This window comes from Carcharodon carcharias, chromosome 12 (genome assembly GCF_017639515.1).
Source record: "Carcharodon carcharias isolate sCarCar2 chromosome 12, sCarCar2.pri, whole genome shotgun sequence".
Lineage (NCBI taxonomy): Eukaryota > Metazoa > Chordata > Chondrichthyes > Lamniformes > Lamnidae > Carcharodon > Carcharodon carcharias.
Window position 1 is genome coordinate 35,828,724 of NC_054478.1, and position 21,690 is coordinate 35,850,413.

A 21,690-nucleotide genomic window follows, 5' to 3' on the forward strand; every position below is an offset into this window, starting at 1 on the left:
CAGCAATAAATAAGCTGAGGAAGAGATGGTAGGAGGAGATTGGCAATCGAATTAAGCAGTTTTGATGACGGTGAGGATTCTGGTTCGGACATTGGAGGTAGGAGTCAGTTGGAGCAAGAACATGTGCACTGGACACTAGATTGTTCTTAACAAAGTTAGAATCAAAAGAACAAAAAGCGATTCCAATCATATTTGGAAGACATGTTGGACTGTATAGGTTGGCAGGCTGTTCTTCTGTTGAGCGCATCACATACAAACTCATCCCTCAACTCATCTGTCCTCCACTCGTAGAGTTCACATTCCTCCCTTGGCTGAGATCAGCATGTTCATGCCCACACCACACAATGCATTTGCTCAGCAATCTGACGAGTTACCACAACATAAGTTTCCATTTTCTGCTTTTCCATCAAGAACTTTGAAACATTTCTGCCTCTGTGGTCAACATAAACATCGCTGCTAAGGCACTGAAATAAACAGGGCGACAGGTAGATTGTCCTAGAACTCTAAAACTGGTCTCTCTCCATTTCCCCATCCCCTTTACTGCAGCATTGCCAACTACTCTTTGCTTCACCATGTTACTTCTTAAAATCTTAATTGCCTTCCTCTCTACCAATCTGTTCTTCATCTAAACAACTGTTTCTGCAGCTGTCCTTTAATTCTGCTCTACGTCCATCCTACTCAGCATCCATATTTTTCCTCTTTCCTTGAAACATCCTTCCACATATAGAATACTGTATTAATATAAGTTATTGTTAAGCTGTACACTTTTATATAGAAGATAGGTGGAATCAATGCAAACAATGCTGTGCAGCTCTTGTGCAATCAAATCAGATTTGATTAAACGTGTTCTCAGACCGAAGCCAAACAAAAAAAACTTTTAAGTGAATAAAGCTGAGGCCAATGTTAATCTTTCCCAATTGATGCAGAGATTTGCATTCCACTGCTTATTGCCTGGTATCTTGGTGGACACCGGAGGGCACATTCTGCGAGGATGTGTGTTTAATCTCTACTAATAACTAACTCAGGAGCCATCACTTATTGCATTAACAATGAAATCCTGCCCTCAACTGTCCACATGTCTCTACAAGCACAAGGGGAGAGATTGGGAAAAACGTAGCTACACAGAGGGTTAAACACTGGTTATGGTCCATTTTCAGGGACAGGAGTTGCACCTTACATTGATGTTTATGCAGACAGCAAGCAAACATACCTGATTGTAGTGTTAGTCCAAGCAGACCCCATGCTGCTGGGGCTGCCTGATTGCTCAGCAGAAATCCAAGTAGCATGTGCTGATAGCAACCAGTGCGGTCAGCCTGCTGCTCTTAAAGGCAGTTTGCCCATTTTAAAGAGGAACTACTTAAAGCAGAAGGAAACTGTTATGCCTTGAGTCTCCCAAGTCTGAAATAATCACACTTATTTTTAAGGCATATATTGGGGTGTACATCAAGCATATTTTCTCACATCTCTCCATGTGTGTGACAGAATGATACAATGTTGGCTTGTTACGCAGACTGTAGTGCAGTAGTCAGTGACTTGGCATCCTGGATATACATGTGCATGACAATATAGTTTCTAAATCATTTTGAAATAATGTAACAACATAACAGAAGCCCCAGTTGACTGTTTTGACACTGGTTACATGCTGGAACTTCCCAAATATAACACCAGGGAAGAGAGAGGGCTCCTAGCTTATGGATGCAGTGCTAAAGGCCTTAGTGGTGGAGGGACTGTCACGAAAACATGCTTTATTCCAAATAATGATTTCCAATCCATTGGCTGGAAACTGAATTGAACTTTTTAAAACAGAGGCTAAACTGTGACTTGGCTCATGGCCAAAGATGGCTACCCAATTTGCATCACTGTGCATTCCACATTCTAATACTTTGAGAGGGAGATGCTATGTCTATGAAGACCCATCAAGAACAATGACCAGGGGAATACAAGTGAACCACATATCCTGCTCCCACTAACAAAGCACCAAGGCAATCACCTGAGGTATTCAACTGACAGAGATGAACCGTTAAACCTAATTGCTTGGACAATGATACCCTTGCTGAGAGAGGGGGTTCCCAGACATGAACTGATTAAGTTACAAGGAGGGATGCCCCAGTCACAGTCACGACCCTGTTTGAATCACTGGATGACAGTCATGCAATAGGCCCATATTGTGTATGTGCTTAAGGCCACAATTTTTCCCTCATCGGACAGGCTTGGCGGGGAGGGGAGTTGGGGGTGGGGGGGGGGGGATTCTGTGAGAATGTGTGTAAGTGTGAATGTGTGTGCATGTGTGTGACAATGTGCGTGTGTGTGTGTGTGTGTGTGTGCATGTGAGCAAGTGTGTGTGAATGTGTCTGTCTGTGTGTGTGTGTGTGTGTGTGTGTGTGTGTGTGTGTATATGTGTGTGTGTGTGAGAGAGAACTTCAAGTGTCTGTGCTTGTGAAAGTCAGAGTGTATTTTATTATTCTTTCTTAGACCGGGCTTGGATAACAGCAGAAGCAGCAGTGGGGGAATGTGAAGATGACCCACTGTTGCGGTAAAATGCAACATCTTCATTATTTTATATTATTACAGAGAAGTTGTACTGATTAAATTAAGTAAAGCCAATCATAAGCATAGAGGTAAACAGTTGCTTGCTGTGAAACAAAGCAGCTGAATGATTATATCTAACCTCATCTTACCAAGTATTCTCTTCCAAAAGACTGGAGATAGACACCGGCAAAAGACATGAATCTCCAGTTCTGATCACAAGTGGCTGCAATTGTTGTTGACTTGGATTATGCTGTCGCATTGTTATACACTGGGTAGTGTAGGCATATCCTACATATGAGACTCTCAAACAGGAATAACTGGCACAAATATACTCAAGAAAATGTTTAAGGCAATAAAATTTGTAACACTGGCCTACGATAGGCATTGGTTAACATTGTCATGTGTTGACAAAAGGTGGGGAATACTTATACTGCATAAATGCTAGGCAATGACCAGCTGTAACAAGAGAAAGTGGAACCACCTCTCACAACTCATAATGACATCACCATTACTGAGCCCAGGCACCTTGGGTGATGGGGTGGAGGGGGTCACCACTGACCAAAAGCTTACTTGGATCAACCACAGCTGCAAGAGCAGGGCAGAGCATGACTATTCAGCAATGAGCAAGTAGCTAATCCCTCAGAGCATTTCCACCATCTACAAGGCTCATGTCAAGAGCGATGTACTTCTCGTCTCTTGGATGGACAAGGACAGTGGCAACAACCGTCAAGAAATCCAACACAATCCAGAGAAAACAGTTCAGTTCATTGACACCCCCACCACTGGATTTAAAAACTGTCTTCATCCCCACAGGTGCTGTATGTACAATCTGCAGAAGGTACTGCAGCAACTCGCCAAGATTGCTTTGAGAGCACCTCTCATTCCCATAGTCTCTACCACCAAAAAAGCCAAAAGCATCAATATCATAGGAATGCCATTGTCACAAAGCACACAATATCCTGACTTACACAGACATCGCCGTTCCTTCATCATTACTGATTCAAAATTCTGAAAGTTTCCACCTCGTACCATTGTCCAAAGTGATTCGGAAAGGCCCATCATCATCATCTCAAAGCATGAAAAATAAATTTGGTCTGGGAGCTTTGGCCACATCGAATGAATAAATATTTCATTCAAAAAGAAAACTGCCAAGGGTTATAAAAATATAGAAACAGGAATTGGCTATTTAGTCCTTCAATCCTTTCTGTCATTCAATTAGATTACAGCATATCTACCACCTAACTCCACATGTCCAACTTTGTCCCATATCCTTCAATATCTTTGGTAACAAAAATCTATCTGCCTCAGTTTTAAAGCTAACAATTGACCTAGCATCGATTGTCATTTGCAAAGTAGAGTTCCAAATGTCTACACCAACAATAATTTGGATTTATATAGCACCTTTAATTTAATAAAATATCCTAAGGTGATTCAGAGGAATTATAAAACAAAATATGACACCAAGCCACATAAGGTGATATTACAGTAGGTGACCATAAGCTTGGTTAGAGAGATAGGTTTTAATGTCTTAAAGGAGGAAAGTGAGGTAGGGAGGCAGACAGGTTTAGGGAGAGAACGTTTGAGCTTAGGACCTTGGCAGCTTAAGGCATGGCCACCAAAGATGGAGTGATTAAAAGCAGGGAAGCTCAAGGAGCCAGAATCAGTGAGGTGCAGATATATCAAAGGGTTGGGGAGCTGAAGCAGATTACAAAGGTAGGCAGAGATCAGGCCATGGAGGGATTTCAAAACAAGGATAAAATTTTAAAATTGAGGCCTTGTTTAACTGGCAGTGGGCACAGAAGTGATTGGTGAACAGCAACTGGCGTGAATTAAAACATAGACAGCAGAGTTTTGGATGACTTCAAGCTTGCAGATGATAGAATGGGGGAGACCAGCCAGGAGTACATTAGGATAGTTGGGTCTAGAGGTAACAAAGGCATGAATGAGGGTTTCAGCAGAAGAGCTGAGGTGGAGCAGAGGCAGGCGATGATGCGGAGATGGAAATAGGCGATCTTGGTGATGGTGTGGATATGTGGTTGAAAGCTCATGTCAGAGTCAAATATCACACCTAGGCCAACAGTTTATTTCAGCCTCAGAGAAGTTCCCAGTGAAAAGGGTGGAAATGCTGGTGAGGGAGCAGGGTTTTTGGCAGAAACTGAAGGCAATGACTTCGGTCTTTCCAATATTTCAGTGAAGGGAAATTTCCACTCATCCACTACTAGATGTCAGATGAGCAATCTGATAATATACAATTTATAGAGTGTGGCAGAGTTGAGAGAGATGGTGAGGTAAAGATGGGTTGTCAGTGTATATGTGGAAATTGATGCTGTATTTTTGGATGTTGTCGCCAAGGGGAAGCATGTAGATGAGAAATAGAGAAGACCAAGGATTGGAGAACATTAGAGGTAATAGGGCAGGAGTAGGAAGAAAGACCATTGATGGCAATTTTCTGGCCACTGTTAGAAATAAGATTTCACACAATACCAACAGTTTTAAAAAAGAACCTTTGTTATTCTCACTTAACATGAGCTTTCCTTTGCTGAAGGTTATGAAGTCTTAGCAAAAGGGTATGATGTAAGCGCCTGTGCGCTTAAAGCTTTAATTGTTCATCATACACTCACTTGGTGCAAAAAACCAAATCACTCCAGCCTCAGTCATTAAGCTTCATTTTGCAGATGACACTTGCATGTGCACTCACTCAGAAACTGAGCTCCAGGACATTGTCATCTCCTTCTCTGAAGCATGAGAGAAAATGGGCCTTCTAAACAGTAAACACCTAGAAAACTAAAGTTCTTTGCCAACCAGCTCCCACAGCAGAATAACTCCTTCCATGGATTAATAAACACCGAGGTCCTGGAAAATGTGGACCAGTCTCCATATCATGGGAGCCTCCTCTCAATGAAAGCAAATGACAAAATTCATCACTGCCTCCATAACACAGGACCATTACATGCCAAACAATAGAAGCAAAATCTAATAAGGCAGAGCTAAGCGATCTCACAATCAGTGGATCAGATCTAAGCTCTGCAGTGCTGCCACATCCAGTCAAGAATTGCCAGTTCAGCCTTTGAGGGCCAGGATCTCAGAGCCAAAACTAAGGTCATGGTTTACCAGGCAACACTGAGAAATCCCTCAGTGCAAAGTCCTCCAAATCTGGTCACAAGAAAGGTGCTCCAACAGCAGCATCCTCTCCCAAAACAATACGCCCAGCATCATGGTGTTAATCACTGAAAACCGGCTCTGCTGGATGGGACATGTTGCTCATATGCTTGACAGCGGACTCCTGAAGCAACTGTTCTACTCGGAACTCAGTCACAGCAGAAAGCTCTCAAAAGGACAGCAGAAATGCTTTCGGGATGTCCGCAAAGCATCCCTGAAGACTCATGGGAGGCCCTGGCTTGTGGCCAACAGTTTATTTGGGAAGGCAGCAAACGCATTGAAAGACATCATCAGGAGACTCAGAGGCGTCAGACAGAGTGCACAAATACCTCATCTACCCAACCCTGCAAGCGCCACCTTCCCCACATGTGGCTGAGCCCACAGATTGATAAGTCTAATGGCCAGCTTTCTCAGGACCCATCGCACCTGAGTGGAGACATGCCACCCCAAGGAACTGTCAAGAAGAAGACAACTTGGTGCAGGTAGTGGGACTTAGCTTAGCTATGAACTCTTTCAAAATGGAAGCCATAGCTATGTAGGTGTATCTCAACGACAAGGTCAGGTCCTTGACATACAGTGAATGTTTGATTAAAGCCTGCAGCTCAACACTCTGTAGTGCACCAACCTTGGGCAGCAATGGGTTGTGATAACCCACTCTACTTTTTGAGCTCATGAATAATTAATAACAGCCGGGGTGGGGGGCGGGGGGGGGAACAAAAATCCAAGCTGTGTGTGGAATAAATTCATCAGATCAGCATGAATCACATCAAATAAATCACTCTTGACTGCTACACTCATCAGTAATGCAGCCAGACATCACTTTGGAGATGGTAATTTATGGAAAATAATCCGCCAACACTTCATCTCTCCATTTTGTGACACTGTATGGAACTAATAATTTCCATCAGTATATTTGTTAATTGAATACACTGATCTAACTGGGCATTAACACACAGTAAGACTCACCATGGCATGCTATGGCCATTTCAATCCTTTTTCTAGCATTCTCTCCCTTCAAGGGCAATTTGATGTTAACTTTAAGGTCGAGATCCTTTGTCACTCGATGGAATTAAAACATTTTTTCAATGTGACCAGATTTATATATGGTTTGTCTGCTAATGGTAATAATGTTTGCTCCAAGGTCTATTCTGGCTAAAATTATTTTAAAATACATATTTTTAAACTGTCAGGAAGCAACTATTTTTTTACCAACAGGTTAACAGAATAATTCTGCATTTCAAATATGCATTTGCTTTGTTAATTACATTGCCCACAACCCAGTGTGAAATTAAGCCATACAGAAATTAGAAGTTTACAGGGGGAGATTTGGGTCTTGGCTGTGATGCCCTCGCAGAGGAATAGTTTGCCAACCCAGAGAGAGGAATTTTACAAGCCCACGCTTTCCCAACATTCAACTAAAACATTCAGAATATTCTGAGCTATGTGCACTTAAATTTCCAAATATGTTCTACCAGAGAACAAGGGTTCTCTGCCAGAGAACAAGGCCCTCTGAAATGGCCCAGCAAGCCATTCAGTTGTACCAAACCACTACAAAGCCAAAAAGGAATGAAACCAGACGGGCAACCTGGCATCGACCTAGGCACCAGAACCTGCATTAGCACACCCAGCATCACCAAGAGTGGCTCAGTAGCACCACTACTAACTGAGCTAGCCGAGTTCTGAAAGGACCTAGCTGCTAGATTAGAGTTGCAAGGTGTTGGGAGAACTAACAAGAGGGAAAAACCTACTTGACCTTGTTCTCAACAATCTGCCTATCGCAGATGTAGCTGTTCATGACAGTATTTGTAGGGTGACAACCACACAATCTTTCCAGAGACAAAGTCCCACCTTCACATTGAGGATACCTTCCATTGTGCTGTGTGGCACTACCACTGTACTAAATGGGATAGACTTCAAACAGATGTAGCAACTCAAAGCTGGGCATCCATGAGGTACTGTGGTACATCAGCCACAGAATTGTACTCAATCACAATCTGCCCAGCATATACCCTACTCTACCATCAAGTCAGGAGATCAAGCCTGGCTCAATGAAGAGTGTAAGAGGGTATGCTAGGAGGCAGCAGGTATACCTAAAAATGACATGTCAACCTATTGAAGCTACAATACAGGACTATTTGCATACCAACCAGCAGAAGCAGGATGCAATAGGCAGAGCTAAGCCATCCCACAATCAACGGATCAGATCTAAGCTCTGCAGTCCTGCAACATCCAGTCATGAATTGTGGTTTTCAACTAAACAACTAACAGGGGGAGGAGGCTCCACAAATATCCACATCCTCAACTATAGGGATGCCTAGCACATCTGTGCAAAAGACTAGGGTGACGCATTTGCAACCATCTCAGTTGATCCATCTCGGCCTCCTCCTGAGCTCTCCCACATCACAGATGCTAGTGTTCAGCCAATTTATTTCACTCCACGTGATATCAAGAAATGGCTGAAAGCACTGGATACTGTAAAGGCTATGAACCCTGACAATATTCTGGCAATAGCATTGAAAACCATGCTCCAGAACTTGCCACGCCCCTAGACAAGCTGTTCCAGTACAGCTACAACACTGGCATCTACCTGGCTATGTGGAAAAGTGCCCAGGTATGTCCTGTACACACAAAGCAGGACAAATCCAGCCCAGCCAATTACTGCCCCATCAGTCTACTCTTGATGATCAGCAAAGTGATGGAAGGAGTCATTGACAGTGCTATCAAGCAGCACTTACTCAGCAACAGCCTGTTCACTGACACTCAGTTTGGGTTCCACCAGAGCCACTCAGCTCCTGACCTCATTACAGCCTTGCTTCAAACATGGACAAAAAATCTAAACTCAAGAGATGAGGTGAGAGTGACTGCCCTTGACATCAACGCAACATTTGACCGAGTGTGGCATCAAGGAGTCCAATACTGAAGCCCATGAGAATCAGGGGAAAATTCACCACTAGTTGGAGTCAGACCTAGCACAAAGGAAGATGGTTGTGGTTGTTGGAGTTCAGTCATCTCAGTCTCAGGACATCACTGCAGGAGTTCCTCAGGGTAGTGTCCCAGGCCCAACCATCTTCAGCTGCCTCATAAATGACCTTCCCTCCATCATAAGGTCAGAAGTGGGGATGTTTGCTGATGATTGCACAACGTTCAGCACCATTTGTGATTCCTCAGGTACTAAAGCAGCCCGTGCCCCTATGCAGCAAGACATGGACAACATTCAGGTTTGGGCTGATCAGTGGCAATAACATTCACACCACACAAGTGCCAGGCAATGGTCCCCTCCAACAAGAGAATCTAACTATCACCCTTGACAATCTGTAACATTACCTTTGCTGAATCCCCAAATATCAACACCTGGGATTTACCATTGATCAGAAGCTGAACTGAACTAGCCAGATAAATACTATAGCTACAAGAGCAGGCCAGAGGCTGGGAATTCTGCAGTGAATAATTCACCTCCAGACTCCCCAAAGCCTATCAACCATCTACAAGGCACAAGTCAGGAGTATGATAGAAACATAGAAACTAGGAGCAGGTGTAGGCCACTCAGCCCTTCGAGCCTGCTCCACCATTCATTATGATCATGGCTGATCAGCCAACTCAATAGCCTGCTCCCACTTTCTCCCCATACCCTTTGATCCCTTTCGCCCCAAGAGCTATATCTAACTCCTTCTTGAAAACATACAAAGTTTTAGTCTCAACTACTTTCTGTGGTAATGAATTCCACAGGCTCACCACTCTGTGGGTGAAGAAATTTCTCCTTATCTCAGTCCTAAATAGTCTACCCCATATCCTCAGACTGTGACCCCTGGTTCTGGACTCCCTCACCATCAGGAACATCCTTCCTGCATCTACCCTGTCTAGTCCTGTTAGAATTTTATAGGTTTCTATGAGATCCCCCCTCATTCTTCTGAACTCCAGCAAATATAATCCTAATCAACTCAATCTCTCCTCATATATCAGTCCCGTCATCCCAGGAATCAGTCAGGTAAACTTTCGCTGCACTCCCTCTATAGCAAGTACATCCTTCCTCAGATAAGGAGGCCAAAACTGCACACAATATCCCAGGTGTGGTCTCACCAAGGCCATGTACAATTGCAGCAAGACCTCCCTGTTCCTGTATTCAAATCCTCTGGCTATGAAGGCCAACATACCATTTGCCTTCTTTACCGCCTGCTGCACCTGCATGCTTATCTTCAGCGGCTGATGTACAAGGACACCTAGGTCTCATTGCACATTCCCCTCTCTCAGTTTATAGTCATTCAGATAATAATCTGCCTTCCTGTTTTTGCTACCAAAATGGATAACCTCACATTCATCCACATTATACTGCATCTGCCATGCATTTGCCCACTCACTCAGCTTGTTCAAATCACGCTGAAGCATCTCTTCATCCTCCTCACAGCTCACCCTCCCACCCAGCTTTTTGTCATCTGCAAATTTTGAGATATTACATTTAATTCCCTCATCTAAATCATTAATATATTTGTGAATAACTGGGGTCCCAGCACCGATCCCTGTGGTACCCAACTAGTCACTGCTTGCCATTCGGAAAAAGACCCGTTTAGTCCTACTCTTTGTTTCCTGTCTGCCAACCAGTTTCCTATCCATCTCAATACACAACCCCCAATCCCATGTGCTTAATTTTATATGCCAATCTCTTATGTGGAACTTAAGCCGAAAACCTTCTGAAAGTCCAAATAAACCACATCCACTGGCTCCCCCTCATCAACTCTACTAGATACATCCTCGAAAAATTCCAGTAGATTTGTCAAGCATGATTTCCCTTTCATAAATCCACGCCGACTCTGACCGATTCTGCCACTGTTTTCCACGTGCTCAGCTATTAAATCTTTTATAATGGACTTGAGAATTTTCCCCACTACCAACATCAGGCTGACTGGTCTATAATTCCCTGTTTTCTCTCTGCCTCCCTTTTTAAATAGTGGGGTTACATTAGCTACCCTCCAATCTATAGGAACTGTTCCAGAGTCTATAAAATCTTGGAAGATGACCACCAATGCATCCACTATATCTGGCGCCACTTCCTTAAGTACTCTGAGATGTAGATGATCAGGCCCTGGGGATTTATCGGCCTTCAATCCCATCAATTTCCCCAACACCATCCTCAGGTCTGTTGTTTTTTCTGGCCAATTTGTATGTCTCTTCCTTGGATCTAATACTATCTCTAATTTCCCTTGTAGGCCATGGTTTGGCCACCTTTCCTATTTTACTTTTGCACCAGATGGAAATAAACAATTGTTGCAGTTCACCCATGCGCTCTTTGAATGTTTGCCATTGCCTATCCACCATCATCCCTTTAAGTAATGTTTCCCAATCCATCATAGCCAACTCGCGGCTCATACCATCGTAGTTTCCTTTATTAAGATTCACGACCCAAGTCTCAGAATCAACTACGTCACTCTCCATCTTGATGAAGAATTCTATCATATTATGGTCGCTCATCCCCAAGGGGCCTCGCACAACTAGATTGCCAATTATTCCTTTCTCATTACACAATACCCAGTCGAGGATGGCCTGTTCTCTAGTTGGTTCCTCAATGTATTGGTCCAGAAAAACATTCTGTGTACACTCCAGGAATTCCTCCTCTACAGTATTGTTACTAATTTGATTTGCCCAATCTATATGCATATTAAAGTCACCCATAATTACAGATATTCCTTTATTACATGCGTCTCTAATTTCGTATTTAATGCCATTCCCAACATCACCACTACAGTTTGGGGGTCTATATACAACCCCCACTAACGTTTTTTGCCCCTTAGTGTTTCTCAGTTCCACCCATACAGATTCCACATCTTCGGAGCTAATATCTTTCCTCACTATTGCATTAATTTCCTCTTTAACCAACATGCAATTCCGCCACCTTTTCCTTTTTGTCTGTCCTTCCTAAATACTGAATACCCCTGGATGTTCAGTTCCCATCCCCAGTCACCCTGCAGTCATGTCTCCATAATCCTGACCATATCATACCTGTTTACATCTATTTGAGCGGTTAATTCATCCATTTTATTGCGAGTGCTCCTCGTGTTAAGGCACAAAGCCTTAAAGGTTGTCTTTTTAACATTACTTGTCCCAATCTGCCCTGTTTGGTTCTTGCCCTTGATTTCTCTATCACTTTTCTTATTCTGCTTTCTGTCTTTTGTTTTTGTCTTTGATTCCCCTTCCTCCGACCCCTTGCATAGGATCCCATCCCCCTGCCATTTTATTTTAAACCCTCCCCAACCACTCTTGCAAATGTTCCCCCTAGGACATCAGTCCCGGTCCTGCCCAGGTGTAACCCGTCCAGTTTGTACTGGTCCCACCTCCCCCAGAACCGGTCCCAATGCCCCAGGAATGTGAAACCCTCCCCTTCACACTATCTCTTCAGCCACGTATCCTGCTATTTCTACTCTGACTGGCACATGGCACTGGTAGTAATCCTCAGATCACTACCTTTGAGGTCCTACTTTTCAACTTACTTCCTAACTCCCTATATTCTGCTTTTAGGACCTCATCCCCTTTTTTTACCTATGTCATTTGTACCAATGTGTACCACAACCACTGGCTGTTCACCCTCCCCTTCAAAATGTCCTCTAGCCACGCTGAGACATCCTTGACCCTAGCACCAGGGAGGCAACATACCATCCTGTAGTCTCGTTTGCGGCCACAGATATGCCTATCTATTCCCCTTACAATTGAATCCCCTATAACTATTGCATTCCCACACTTTTTACTCCTCCCCTGTGCAGCAGAGCCAACCATAGTGCAACGAATTTGGCTGTTGCTGCTTTCTCCTGAGAGGCCATTCCCCCCAACAGTACCCAAAGTGGTAAATCTGTTTTGCAGGGGAATCAGCACTGCTTGCCTGGTCCTCTTGCTTTGCTTGGTGGTCACCCATTCCCTTCCTGACTGTAGACTCTTAGCCTGCGGTGTGACCACCTCTCTATACGTGTTATCCACAATACTCTCTGCCTCGTGGATGCTCCACATTGTCCCCAGCCGCCGCTCCAGCTCCAAAACCTGGGCTTCCAGGAGCTGCAGCTGGAGACACTTTCTGCACACATGCTGGCCCTGGGCACTGGAAATATACCCGGCTTCCCACATAGAACAGGAGCACACCACGATGGAATACTCTTCTTCATTCAAAAAGCTCAATACCATCCAAAACAAAGCTGCCCATTTGATTGGGACCCCATCCACCACCTTCAACATTCTCCTTCCACCACTGATGCACAGTAGCAACAGTGTGTACCTCACCTACAAGACGCACTGCAGCAACTCACCAAGGCTCCTTCAACAACAACTTCCAAAATGGGGCATCTAGCACCTAGACGGACATGGGCAGCAGATGCATAGGAACGCCACCAAGTTCCCCTCCAAGCCACACACCATCCTGACTTGGAACTAAATCACCATTCCTTCACTGTCACTGGGTCAAAATCCTGGAACTCTCTTCCTAACAGCACTGCGGGTGTACCTACAACATGCAGACTGCAACAGTTCAAGAAGGCGGCTCACCAGCAGCTTCTCACGGGCAATTAGGGATGGGCACATTGGCATTCTACTTATGAACTACTTTCCACCTGTACTGTACAGCGAAGCCTACAGATTTGAAAGTCTACACACCTGTCACGTTGATGACATCTCATTGGAAGTGCAGTCTGGCACACCATATGCCAGTCCCAGTGGTTCAGTGGAGTTTAAGATACTGGAGTCAAAACAGTAACACTGTTTTTCTCTCCACAATTACTGCCAGACCTACGCTTTCCAGCACTTTCCGATTTTATTCCAGTTTCCAGTATCTTCAGTATTTTATTTTTATTAAGATCCCATGAAACTATTTGATGAGCAGACAGTTCTCCTGCCCTTTGCCAACATTTCTCCCTCGAGCAAAACAACAACGAATAGATTAATTAGGCATTTATCTCCACTCCATGTTGCATGTTAAAATATTCGATGCTCTAGCGTACACAACAGTGTATTCAAATTTATTCTTCTAACACGTTGCAGTGAGATGTGATTATATCTACAGAAATGCAAGTCCAGTTATCAGCCTAAGGGCTGAACTGTGGTCACAAACTTAATACAATCTTATATGTGAAGGTATATAGATGCATCTCCAATGTCCAACTAAATAAGAAGATATTTGGGGTACTGCTTATACAAGATTTACACAGTCGTTACAGATGCAGCTCAAATCTTTTCTATCCACCCGCTCAGGTTACCCATTTATTTAAATTCCAGTTGAACTATGGAAAAAAAAAATACTCGAGAGGTAAAGTTTCTGCAGAGAAGCTCCCTGCAGAGAGGTGAGCTTTTCCCAGATAAGGAAGAAACAGTCCCGGTTACGGAGGGCAGCGGCCCGGGGGGGGGGAGAAGCTATCAAACAGGGAGGGAGCAAGCTGCCTGGTCCCTGCTCCCGGGCTGATCGCCTCCTTCAGCCGCTGTGTGTCGCTCAGAACTCAGCCCCGCATCCAATCCCTTCTTTAATTACAATCCCTGAAGACTCGCCGTTCAATCATCACAGTCTCGATTCACATCACAGTTGTTGCTTTCCGTCAGGATCGTGAATTTAATTTTGTTCAATTACAAATCACATGCAGGAAACAAAATCAAGGACAGCTCATCACTAGACCACGGGATGGTAGATGTAAACAGATAAAGTGGACAGCAATTTATGTGAAACTTTATTTTGTAAAAGAGGGTTTTTTGTTTACCTGTCCGCTGGGGAGTACGAGAAGCAATGGCAAACTTTAGACGTTGTTATCCAAACAGTAATTGAAAAGACAGCAGTGAATGGGCTCCCTGTTCTACTCACGGGCTCCAAACAGAACAGGTACCTGATCCTTCCACCCCTTCGGGGCGGGGTTAACATGCATTACATCAGCTAAAATTGGCTGTCCTGAGGAAAGTGTGACTTTCATATCATTACCAGCCTTCAACTTCACACTGGAAACTTGAAAATGAAATAAATTTCAATTAGTATGCTATATTAACCTCATCTATTTGTCATATGACAGCACATTTTAAGTTCTGTTTTAGACTCCAGCTGTGGATCAGGGGCAGGATTTTCCCCTCTCAGTCAGGAAGTCCAACAGCACGAGTTACTCGAGCACTGGGGTCAGTTAGCTGAGATGGCTAGAGTGTGTGTGGTACAGAATGATGCCAACTGCGTGTATTCAATCCCCATACTGGCTGTGGTAGTTATGGAGGCCTGCCTCCTTGCTTTGCTCCCCTGCTTGATGAGGAGTGCTGCCCCTCAAACTATGCAACCAATTATCACTCTCGAATGGAAATACTCAAATGGCTCTTTGTAAACTATGGTTAATTAATCTAGGATCACAGTATAGTAGAGAGGAAGTGAAGTACTGTCAGAGGTACTGCTCTAAACAAGGCCATGTCTGCAATGAAAAAGAAATCCCATGCCATTGTACAATATTTTATCCCTTAACCAAATTGTCTAATCCTGTTCCACAGAGTACTGTCCTCGGCATAACCACCTTCAATTGTTTCATCAATGATCTTCCCTCCACCATAAAGTTCAGAAGTGAAGTGGTTCACTGATGATTACACAATGTTCAGCATCATTCACAACTCCTCAGATACAGAAGCAGCCATGTCCATATGCAGCAAGAGCTGGACAATATTCAGGATTGGGCTGATAAGTGGCAAGTGAGATTTGTGCCATGCAAGTGCCAGACAATGACTATCTCCAACAAGAGAGAATTCAACCATCGCCCCTGGATGTTCAATGGCTTTACCATCACTGAATCCCCTACTATCAACATTCTTAGATTTTCATTGACCAGAAACTGAACTGGATGAGCCATATTAATATTGTGGCTACAAGAGCAGGTCAGAGGCTGGGAATTCTGCAGAGAGTAACTCATCTCCTGACTCCTTAAAGCTTGTCAATGTCTACAAAGTCAGGAGTGCTTGATGGGCACCCCATCCACCACCTTCAGCATTCACTCCTTCCACCACCAACAGACCATGGCAGCACCATGTACCATCTACAAGATGCAAAGCAGCTCAGTAAGGGTCCTTCCAAACATGGGACCTCTACCACCTAGAAGGATAAGGGCAGCAGATGCATGGGACCATCACCACCTGCAAGTTCCCCTCCAAGCTGCAAACCAGCCTGACTTGGAACTATATTGCCACCATTCCTTCGCTGTCATTGGGTCAAAATCCTGGAATTCCCTTCCTAACAACACTGTAGGTGGATCTACACCACATGAACTGTAGTGGCTCAAGAAGGCAGGTCACCGTCACCTTCTCAAGGACAATTAGGGATGGGCAATAAATGCTGGCTTAGCCAGCGACACCCACATCCCATGAATGAATAAAAAATCATTGTCATTGCTGGTTGTAAGACCTTGCTGTGCCTGTGCCCAAATTGTCTGCTCTATTTGGCTACCAAACAACAATAGCTCCACGTCAAAAGGAATTTATTGGCTTTAAAATGCTTCAGGGCATAACAAAGACATGAAATGGACGTTCTCTGCTTCTTAACTTTTAATGGTGCTGACTCATGCTTGTTGAATTCCAGACACTGGCTACACCTCACTACCTTGCTTGTGCTTATTTTTCATGAGGCACCTAACCTGGTAAGTGTTATCAGACTATTTAATTGAAGAGAGACTATCCTATTGAAGTGTCAGTCTGAACCGGAACTCATCTGATACCTACACATGTACATTTTCTACGGTGAGTGAAAAACTTGCTAATTTTCCACTCTCTATCTGAGAACCAGTTAGGTTGCTAGAAAGTGTCTTTGTTCCAAGAATTTAAATTACAAAAGTAAAATCCAGAGAACAAGTTTGCATAAAATACAGAAACAATTAGCTGTTAAGCCAGCTTCCACAGAGAGAAAGCGAGTTAACATCGAGGTCTCTGACCTTTCCTCAAAATAAGCTTTTGTTGTGATAACCATATTGTTCACTCACTTTGATGGGAGTAAACTTGTCCACAAAACCAACAATGAACACCAGTATTACCACCAGTCACAAAATTCTGGTTCTTTGGAAGAGCTATCCAGTTAATTTCACTCCCCTACTGTTTCCCCATATCCTTGTATTTGTCTTTCCTTTCAAATATTTATCCAGTTCTCTTTTGAACATTACCATCGAATTTGTTGCCACCACATTTTCAATCAGTGTATTCCAGATTACAGTAGCTGCGTGACGATCTTGTCCCTCTAAAAATTCTAATGCACACACTTATTTAATTACAGATAAACTTGAGTTTTCTATGCTTTCCTTCAGAGAAATAAAAGGAATGTTTGCCCCTTAGGTGCCTACATGGTCTTGAACAGGGATGCATTGTTATTGGCCAACTAGCCCTGATATGGTACTTCTGCCTAACTGTATAATGTTGGGACCAAAGAGTTTAATGCAATGTCACATGTCATGCAATTATGTGGTCTTCATTGAAATAAGTAAGAAACTAATCACACAACACAACCACTTAGTTTAAATAGCTTAACAACTATTTTCTGTGTGGTTTCTAAAATATAAAATCTTGAAACTATTAATTATATTGCTGCACATTTCCCTGCCTCAAAGTTCTTAGCAATGTGTATACATGTATGTATGAATTTTAAGGCAGCTATCTTAGGAAAGAAAAGAAACATAATATTTGATTCAAGCAAAGGGATATAATCTGGTTCTTCATGCTCCCCACTCTCTTTGTTAAAATGGAATATTCCACTACTCTGATCAAATGTCTTAATTTAACATTGGCAAAACAAGTTTACATATCAATTGCAACGCTTTTGAAGTTAGGTCATTCAAGAGGACATCATTGAGCCTCTGCAGAAGCAGGTATCCAGACAAGCCGGTATGTCTGGGTGATGCCTCAAACTTTTACAATGAATTTCTACTTGTCATTTGCATGAACAGCTTTAAAAAACAGGAATAAAAACTTACAGGTTCCATCTATTTCTAATATTGAAAGGTTACTTAAACAGGAATGAAATTTTTTGAGACAGATATATTTCCTTATACATCATTTATTGTCAGTTAACTTTTTGATTTATATTCCCCACAATCACAATGTATCATATCACTATATTTATTTTGTTGGGCTCTGCGATCAGGGAGAACAGTTGATAATTTCTCTGCGTGAGGTTCAAATTTAATGATACTAAAAAGTCAAAACTGATAGTTCATGCAAGTGAACTACAGTGTATCATTTCGTTGGTTGAGCTGTTCAATAAAATTGGAGATATCACCATTTGATTGCATCAAAGTTAAATATGCATTGTTTTGTAGGAAAATGGCAGAAACTTGATATAACAGGGATTTGGATATAACAACTTATCTTACATAACTTTAATATAGCAAAATGTCCCCAAGTGCTTCACAGAGGATAAATGGTGATGGTAACCTGCCTTCTGAGGGTCTGGATCAGTAAAGAGGAAGATGCCAAGCTGTGTTAAGACACCCACATCTACCATGCACTATGGAGAGTAATGATTGACCGTGGCCTGACATTTGGCTGCACCTTTTAACCAGTATGCTGCAATACTGAATTGTGTGATGGTGCTGTAAAATGACACAAAGGTAAATCTTTCCACAACCAACACTGCCCTCAATTTTATAACCATCTATTGAGCGCCACCACAACTTCAGCGTCATCAAAGAGGATGCACCATCTGTCATGTCATGGCTGCATCCACAATTCATTTTCCCTACACACCAGCCCACCACTTCAGCCTTGATGAAGGTTATTGACACCTTTTAATATTCACCAAAGGCTTTCTAAATATTAGTTGCTTGCCATATTACATGCCACTTTAGTTGTCCCATTCCTTTAAATTTAATTGACAAATAATTTTTCTCTTCGGACAGTAGGATCATTATTAAATGGCACTTTGGGTATACCTACACTACATGGACTGCAGCAGTTCAAGGCGGGGGGTCACCACCACAATTAGGGATGGGCACCCAGTGCTGGCCTAGCCAGCAAAGCAACAGATCCAGTAGAAAAAAATTTTAAAGGCCCACCGGAGTTCGCTCCTGAAGTTGTGAATAAATAAGTAAATGAGTTAGACCAGAAAATTAAGTGTTATTAGCACGTGGGAATTCAGTGGGTCTAAGTAGAACTGTTTTATATCTAAAGACAAAAATTGCCCCCAGTGTTTAATTTATAGGCATTAGCAGATTTCCAATGGCGCTCATGGAAAGTTGGGTCACACTCTCTCTCATAAGGACAGGACCATTCGGCTGTATGTTATTGTGCTGCCAATGTAAAACTCTTTCTAATTAAACAGGCAAAGACTAATATATGTTAAACAAACTGAGGATGAGATCGATTAAATTTGAAGATTTTCTTCAGTGAGAGAAAATGGCAGATTGAAAGCTGCTTGCAAAACTCATGGGGCAGAATTTTGCCGTCAGTGAGCAAGGGGCGGGGCCCGCTCGCCGACGTGTAAAATGACATGGGATGACATCAGGCAGAACCCCCGACATCACCATGCCCCATTTAAATTTTCAGGAAGGTGGGGGTGCAGCAAAATCAGCTGGGGACCCGCCGACCTGTCAATGGCCAATTGAGGCCATTGACAGGATCATTTAAACAATTGAAGGACCTGCCCATCCAACCTTAAGGTTAGCGGGCAGGCCAGGAGTCCCGGCGGCAAATAGAGAAAACATGAAACCTCAACCAGCGGCGGGATGAGGTTTCATGCAGGGTTTTAAAAATTTTAATAAAGTTATTCTGTAAATTATGAACATGTCCCATCTCACGTGACATTGTCACACGAGGGGGACATGTTAGGGAATTTTTGTTTTCTATTTTTAATGTTTTTCAGTGCGGAAGTGATCTCCCTGAGGCTGCACTTAGCCTCAGAGAGGTGTGTGCTCTTTTGTGCGCATGCGTGAAAGAGCGTACTCTCGCTTTTGGGGAATTCCCCCCCCCTTACCCGCACAGGAAGCGCATAGCGCTTCCCACCGGACATCACACTGGGCGGACTCAGCAGGTCTGGCAGCATCGGTGGAGAAGAAAAGAGTTGACGTTTCGAGTCCTCATGACCCTTCGACAGAACTGTTCTGTCGAAGGGTCATGAGGACTCGAAACGTCAACTCTTTTCTTCTCCACCAATGCTGCCAGACCTGCTGAGTTTTTCCAGGTAATTCTGTTTTTGTTTTTGTTTTGGATTTCCAGCATCCGCAGTTTTTTTGTTTTTATCACACTGGGCGGGCCTTAATTGGCCCACCCACATAAAATGGCGGTGTGGCCCGCATCACTGGCGGGGATCGGCTTCCCACCTGCCGGAGGTTAGGTTGGGCCCAGAAAATTCTGGCCCATGGTGTTGTTTAGAACAAGGACAGATTGCTAAGTTCAGTTAACATCAGAAAATATTCTGCCTCCTGCACCCACAGGTTTTTGTCATCGTGGGAATTTTATTGGTACTTTGCAAACAATTGTTCTCTTTTTTTGAATTGTAACACTTGAATTTGTGAATTGACAAATATAGTCAACAAAATGCTCACATGCGTAGAGTACATACACACATACACACACACACACAAACAAAAAACTTTCATTTGTGCTGCATGGTAGGTATGGGGATTCCCCATTGTATTAGCACATGGGAATTATATGTAAATCCAGTGAGCTCAGGTGTGTGTCTCTTTGAGCATGCAAGTCCAACTGCAGCTTTGTCTGAGGGTGGGGCGGGGAGTGGCGGTGGGGGGCAGGGTTTAGGGTAGGGCATATTCACTATATAGGAAAAAGTCCTAATGGGATTCCTGCCTCACAGATGGAATGGACTGCTGTTATATGGTGAAAGTCAGCAGCCCAATGCAGCTCCATGCAATATCCATGGACAGCATAAGGGCGGTGCAGCTCAGATTGACTTCCTGCAAGACAATGCAAATGCCTCTGAACAGCAGAGCCCCCTCAGGCCTAGCAAGGCATATGCAGGCTAGAAAAGAGCACACCCTGTACCCACATGAAATGGGACAGTTGGGCAGAAAAAGCTGAATGTCCATACAAAATGTAATTTTTTCACGTGTCATGTATGAGGTAGTAGGGTTTCAGTTTTCATAGAAAAGCAAATTGAATTTTGCAATGTGATCCCAAAGCAGCAATAAAGTTCTTGAAATTAAATGTAACAAAAAGGAATTTAGCTCTTTGCGCTGAGGCAGTAGGGTGGTTTTTCAGTTATACGTTCTACTTTGAGTTGTCACTTTTTCTGCTTGCTACCTTTCTGAGTTTTGTAGTTTTGTACGTATGGTTTACTCAGGGGTTGTTAAGCAGTGGGGAGATGATGGGACAGGAGAGTGGGATGGAGGAAGCTGCAGCAGAAGAAAATAGGGAGCAGCAAAGAGAAATGGAGCAGAATGCAGGTAGTGAGCCATCATTAATTCTCCTCCTGTGACTTTTTACTAAGTGGCATATTGTTATTCTATGCTGGCAATTATAATACAAGTGCAGAAAGAGTGTTAAGATTCCCAGTCCTTTCAGGATCCTGCACACAGGAAATTCCAGAACCTGTTCTCCTCATCTGTAGCAGTGTTGGCGGTAATATCAATTCCTTCATAGAGCAGGGAAGGAGCAGAACTAGAACAGGACGCTAGAAGGTCCATGAATCCTTAAACCCAATTCACAGGAAAATAATTTGTTCTTTTGTGCAGCCCTCCCACCACATCTAGAAATTGGCAACCCATAGATGATAAATACTCCGGGGAATAGCTTTTATTCCCAGTCGGCTCCTTATCCAAATGCCTGCAATTAGTTACTATTGATCGCTTGCTATAAAAGCAAAATGCTACGGATGCTAGAAACCCAAAATAAAAACCAAAAATACTAGAAATACTCAGCAGATCAGACAGTAGCTATGGAGAGAGAAACAGAGTTAACCTCGCCTTTCATTAGAATTCCTGCTTCTGATTCCCATTGTCTGTGTTACAGGAATCATGTTCGTCGCCCGAAAAGAAAATGTTTTAACAGGCTTTTCTTTCTGTCATTTTATAAGTTGTTATTTGTACAAAA

General features: G+C 43.2%; 1 protein-coding gene across 1 annotated transcript in view; it reads right to left on the reverse strand.

Moving 5' to 3' along the window:
- lypd6 (LY6/PLAUR domain containing 6) overlaps positions 1-14,524 on the reverse strand; it is a 255,130-nt gene extending 240,606 nt beyond the window's left edge. Inside the window, exon 1 of the mRNA XM_041201262.1 lies at positions 14,406-14,524. The gene's annotated coding sequence lies outside the window, so the exon portion shown is untranslated. The remainder of the gene's footprint in view (positions 1-14,405) is intronic.
- Between the last annotated feature and the right edge of the window lie 7,166 nt (positions 14,525-21,690).